General features: G+C 41.7%; 1 non-coding gene across 1 annotated transcript; it reads left to right on the top strand.

Moving 5' to 3' along the window:
• The first annotated feature begins 4,292 nt into the window (after positions 1 to 4,292).
• On the top strand, positions 4,293 to 4,399 carry LOC111760276 (U6 spliceosomal RNA). Its single transcript, XR_002794019.1, has one exon. It is a non-coding gene; the product is annotated as a U6 spliceosomal RNA (small nuclear RNA).
• Positions 4,400 to 6,183: the final 1,784 nt, after the last annotated feature.

Below are 6,183 nucleotides of genomic sequence, written 5' to 3'. Positions count from 1 at the left end.
GATTATCCCCATCTCTCTCCATCAGTAGCTGCTCTTGATCTGGGGCTGAGTTCATTTATAGCTGACCTGTCCCAGCTGCTACTGGGGAAAGCAATGAAATGTGTCAGAAACTGTGGTCAAATTAAACCTGTGACGACGTCATTAAGCAGGGAAGCAAGGAGGAAAGGCAGAGCCTGGATTTTCTCGATGCTTAGCATAGTGTGCCAGTGGGCAGGGCCCCCGAGGTGTGGAGGCGACCCTCCACGCTTAGGGCTGCAGTCTGCTGCCACAGGCCCTCCAGGATCTGCGTGTGTAAACCAACAGGGAGGGAAGCTCGGGGAGCTCAGGCACTCCAGAGCTCTAAGAGGCAAGCCTGGAATTGGGGTTCAGGACTGCCTGTGTGCCCATCTGTCTCCAAAGTTCATCCCTGTCCCCTTCCTTCATGTCACCTCCAGAGAGATTGAGGAGCAAACTTAATAATTGCTCCTTTACTTTTTCCTTGCTGAGTTTTACAGGAACACAATGAAGACTTGTTTCTAATTTGAAGGGTTCGCACGTGGAGGCATCGGCTGCATCTCACACACCAAGCCACCTTCTCTTCCAGTGCTGTGTCAAAGAGAATCAGGAAGGAACTTCCCCCAACCTTCAGCTCAGCCCCCTCTTCTGGGCACATAGATCCAAGACCTGGAAATGAAGATCTTGTCCCTTGTCCGCATGGGGGCAGTCCTTCAGCTGGGTACCTGGAGGGCAGGTGTGTGCAGGAGGCTGCCCTATACTGCATGTGCATGACCTGGCACAAGCCCTCTGGAGGCAGCACCCACGAAGATGAAAGACCATTCCTTGTCAGTAGAGGTGATCCAGATGGAGTCCCTCAGGTGCTCGAGTCTTGCATGGTCCTGGAGTTCTCTCTGCAGAAGCACGTCCATCGTCATCATCTTCATCACCTTCATCTTCCCCCTCATCACCTGCCATCTTACCCTTTCTTCCTAAAATATCCTTCTCCCTCCTCGTCAACTCCTTTATAGTGACTAAGATTTGATGGAGTGTGTCACATTCCCCCTCACACTTCTCACAGCAAACCCAGTGGCACAGGAAAAGTTCCCCTCCTTTTAGAGATGAAGAAGTAGGAGTTCACAGACAATAATGAGCTGCCCAGAGTCACAGAGCACAGTTTTTATTTGCTGCTTAGGGAAATCTTGTCAGGATGTCAGAACCTATTTGATGGGTCTGAAAACTGAGCTTCAGCTGACGGAGGTGGAATATTCACACACACTCTTTCTCTGCCAGTGGTTGTGGCTGAATCACATGCACACCCTCACACAAATACACATTCAATACACTCACAGTCATACACACATATGCACACACAGATAAACACATGCAAATACACACATTCAGGGTCAGACTTCTATCCACTGCTGCCCCATATATCAACTAACCACTACCTGAATTGAGTGATCTCAAGATTCTTGAATACATCAAATAAGCCAGAAATGTAATGTTATAGTCAGTGGTAATAATGCAGTGAAAAATAACCCTAATACGCCATTTTAAAACACAACAGTCACTATGTATAGAACTCTAAAAATGTTCATAGCCTTTGGACCAGTGGTTCTCCTACCAAAAAATCAATCGTAGGAAATGAGAAATAAGTAAAAAGACTTATGAACAAAGAACTTTTTAGCAAATACTTTTGGTTGTCTCCCCAGTAGCCATCTTTGGCCACTTCTTTCTTGGCTACCTCCCGATGTGCAGAATTTAAAGGTGGTACTGCTTTTTCTAGTTTCCCATGCAGCTGCGGATGGCCATGTGACCCAATTAATTCTAGTAGGACTTAAGAAAGTGCCTGCTCAGGGCTGGGGTGGGGGCATCTGGAAATTTAGGACAGAACTTCCTTAGCCTCTGCTTCCTTCCATTTCTTGCCTGGTGTATTTGTCAGCCAAAGGGGTTCTGATGCAAAATCCCAGAAATTGGTTGGTTTTCATAAAGGGTATTTATTTGGGGTAGGAGCTTACAGATACCAGGCCATAAAGCATATGTTACTTCCCTTAGCAAAGTCTATTTCTACATGTTGGAGCAAGATGGCTGCCAATGGCTATGAGGGTTCAGACTTCCTGGGTTCCTCCCTTCTAGGGTCTTGCTCCTTCCTGGGCTCAGGGATCCTCCCTCCCTGGGGCTGGCTTCTCTCTGGGTTCAGGGTTCCTTTCTTCCCAGGGCTGACTTCTTTCTGGGCTCAGTGTTCCTCTCTTCCTGGGGTTAGCTTCTCTTTCCTTTATAAGCTTACTTCCTAGGGCTCTAGCTTAAGGCTTCAGCATCAAATTCCAACATCAAAACTCCAACATCAAAAACCCCTAACTCTGTCCTTTGCCACGCCTTTTATCTGTGAGTTCCCCCTCACACACCAAGGGGTGGGGACTCAATGCCCTAATGATGTGGCCCAATCAAAGCCCTAATCACAACTTAATCACACCCAGATACAGACCAGATTACAAACATAATACAATATCTATTTTTTGGAATTCATAACCATATCAAACTACTACACCTGGTTTTTGAAAATGTGATGTGTGACCTTGTGGAATCACTTTTGCAACTCTGAGGAAAGGGTAAGAGAAGCCAGCTCTGAACCCCTGCATCAGGAAGCTGCAGAATCAACACCAAAACAGCCTGTCTCCAAACTTCTCAGAAAAACAGTATGTTTTTCTTGGGTTTAAGCCTTAGCTGCGGGAGAGAGAAGTCAAATGATGCAATAATTTTGCATTATTTTTCCATAATAATGGCAAAAAGAAATCAGCCAAAATGTTCAGTGAATGGAGAATGATTTACTAATACAATAATATATAATATTTATATAAAGTGGGATTCTGTGGAGTAATTCAAAATAATATTTCAGATGGGTTTGTAATCATGTTGGCCAATTCTTATAAAATTCAGTGATCAGAGATGTACTTACCAGGTGCAATGGATATGTCATGATGATGGGAGAGAGTGTTGCTGTGGGGGGAGTGGGGGGTGAGGGCGGTGGGGTTGAATGGGACCTCATATTTTTTTATGTAATATTTTAAAAAATAATAATAAAATAAAATTTAAAAAAAGGGAAAAAAATTCAGTGATCAAACCATGACATAGTTATACATTCATTCTAATCTCTCAATAATGTTCAAAATAGCTTTGTAAGGAATTTGAAAACAGAAAGGAAAACACACCCACAGCTCATAATGAATATTTGTGGGAAGTAAAGATTTGGAAAGATTTCGGTTTCAATTTGTAAAGTTTTTAATAGATTTCAAGTTTTCTATGACATTTGTTTGGTAAGAAGAAAATAGAAGTGAGTAAGCTAAAACAAACAGAATCCTCTAGTCTCCATAAATTCCTGGATTCCTGCAGGAGACTTTACAAACATAATTGCAGACATGAATTAAATTATTAATTCCTGCAGAAGAGATAATATAAATGTAAATATAAATATAAATATAGATATAAATGTGGGAGATTCAAACTTCATAACTGCACAGAGGGACTCATGGTGTCTGTTGGTGTTGGGACACCTGAGACAATTTTTGTGACAGGGTCTGGCACTGTGTCGGTCACACAGAAAGCCTTGACACTTGTAGTTGATGGCTTCCCTGGCCTCCTTTCCCTGGTTCTAGTTTATACCTGATGAGTTCTCATCATATTTAGATGCTGAGTTGGAGAAGCAATTCTTCCCAAAGAAACATCACTCTGTAAGGTGAGTGACTGGCAACAGCCAAGGACCTCGACCAGTGCCAGCTCCTCAGCGGACCTTCGCTGACCACACAGCTGTTTTATTTCCTCTAGTGCACACAACTATCAGAAACGACCCTTTCATTATATATATCACTGGTTCTACCATTGAAAAGGTGAGTACAATTAGGACACTGACTAGAAGATAATTGGTGCTCAATAAATCATCACTGAATTTCTCATGGCCCTCTCTGTGCCAAGACACAGTGTTAGGTGCCGGAACTGCAAAGATAAGCAGGACGCAAATCTTATTCTCAAGGGTCTCTTTTGAGTTTTTGAGAAGGGAGATACAAGAACAGTTAATGTCTACAAACCCCAAAGGAGAGCCACTTTGCTTCACTTTATGAGAAAATGTTGACTTTCTAATATTATTCATGCCTTCCTTATGTTTATAGACCAGATGTTCTTAACGTAGGGGAAGAATTCCTTCCTACAAAGTATCTAGACATGTTTATCCTCAAGTCATCTTATCTCACTGTAAGGTGTGTTAAGAGTCCCCAGATAAGGTAAGACCTCAGCAAGAAATGCACCGATTCAAGAGTATGTTCGTGTTCACTTCAGCAGCACATAGACTAAAATTGGAATGATACAGAGAAGATTAACATGGCTCTTGCTCAAGGATGACATGCAAATTCATGACACATTCCGTATTTCTGGTATATAGAACTAGGTGGACCTGGGGCAGGCTCCTATCGAATATGTAAGTGTTCATCTTGTCATAGTGTGGTATAGCAGTGGGTGGAGACCCACACAATAACAAGAAAATATTAAACTTCCATTCCGTGGAGTCCTGCTATGTTCTTAATTAGAGGGACAAGAATCTTTTGAGAACATAGGTGGTGCCTAACAAAGAAAAGAGACCAATATGTCAAACCCTCAATATTATTACCAGTAACTGTGAATCTTATTCTACAACAATTGAAATTTAGTGGTTACCATAATGCGTTAGTCAGCCAAAGAGGTGCTGATGCAAAGTAACAGAAATCTGTTGGTTTTTATAAAGGGTATTTATTTGGGGTGAAAGCTTATAGTTACAAGGACCTAAAGAGTCCAACTCAAGATACCTGTAAGAGGTATTTCCTCACCAAAATCTGTTGCCACATGTTGAAGCAAGAAGGTGGGGTGATGTCTATGATAGTTCAGCCTTCCTCTTTCCTTTTCAGGCTCCATGATTCCAGTTTCTTCTAATCTCAGCGGTAGGCTGGAGGGCTTGTTTCTTTCAGGCTTAGCTGCTCTAGTCTCTCCATAAAGTCAGCTGTAAATTATCAGGTAAATGGCTCATCTCTCTTCCTGGGATCGCAGGATCAAAGCTGACCAGTTGTCCCCTCTTCCCTGTCTACGGAGCTCTCTCTATTCCTCTGTGCATCTTCCCTGTGTATTTACTTCTGTCTGTCTCCTTGATTCAGTGTCCATTTATATAGCCCACGAAAGGGGCAGGGACTCAAACTTGCACACCCTAATGACGTGGTCAAATCAAAGTCCTAATCTTAACAAAATTTAACCAAAGTAATCTCAGCTGAATTTAATACAATCAAGGGGTGCCATGCCCAGAGGAACAGACCAGTTTATAAATATAATCTCTCCTTTTGGAATTCATAAATAATCTCAAACTGACACACATAGGTTTCTAGGGGAGAGGAAGGGAAGAATAGAATAGCTGGAACAGGACATTTTTAGGGCATTAGAATTGTTCTACATGATCTTGCAATAATGGATACAGGCCATTTTAAATGTCATCAAAACCTGTAAAAGTGTATGGTCCAAAATATAAACCATAATGTAAATCATTGACCGTGGTTAATAGCAATGCTTCAATATTCCTACATCAATTGTAACAAATGTACCAGCTGCATGTAAAATGCTATTAATAGGAGAGAGGGAGAAGGGGGAGGGCATTGGGTATATGGGAATCCCCTATACTCTCTATGTGATTTTTTCTGTAACCTAAAGCTTCTTTGAAGATAAAATGAAAAAAAATAGGACACTGAGGGAATATATGGAAGAAAATGTCACTGTATATACAAGACAACAGATCTTACAGTGATGAAGGACACAATGCCTAAAACATTTTAGTTCAAATTAAAAATTTTTTTTGTATTTTGTTATTTTTAAAACTATTATTATTTCATTTTCTTATTAATTTTATTTGGTTATTTTGTTGGCTTCATTTTTGGAGAGATTTCGGACCACCAAGAGTCACAACTATGGCAAAGGAAGATCATTGGTGCAGGGTGTCAGTGATTGAGGGATGCATGGGGAGGGGTTCACCTGAGGCATGCCTCTAAGTCATATAAGTATGTTTAAGTGTTCATAGAGCATTATCTCAGTGGACAGAGATCCACACAATAGCCAAAAGAATATTGAATTCCCACCCTGGGGAGTTCTGCTACATTCTCTAATATGACAGCAAGACTCCCCCAAGTACAAAGGCAGTGCCTA

Source organism: Dasypus novemcinctus, chromosome 14 (assembly GCF_030445035.2).
Source record: "Dasypus novemcinctus isolate mDasNov1 chromosome 14, mDasNov1.1.hap2, whole genome shotgun sequence".
NCBI lineage: Eukaryota > Metazoa > Chordata > Mammalia > Cingulata > Dasypodidae > Dasypus > Dasypus novemcinctus.
This window is presented reverse-complemented; position numbering and strand designations above follow the sequence as displayed.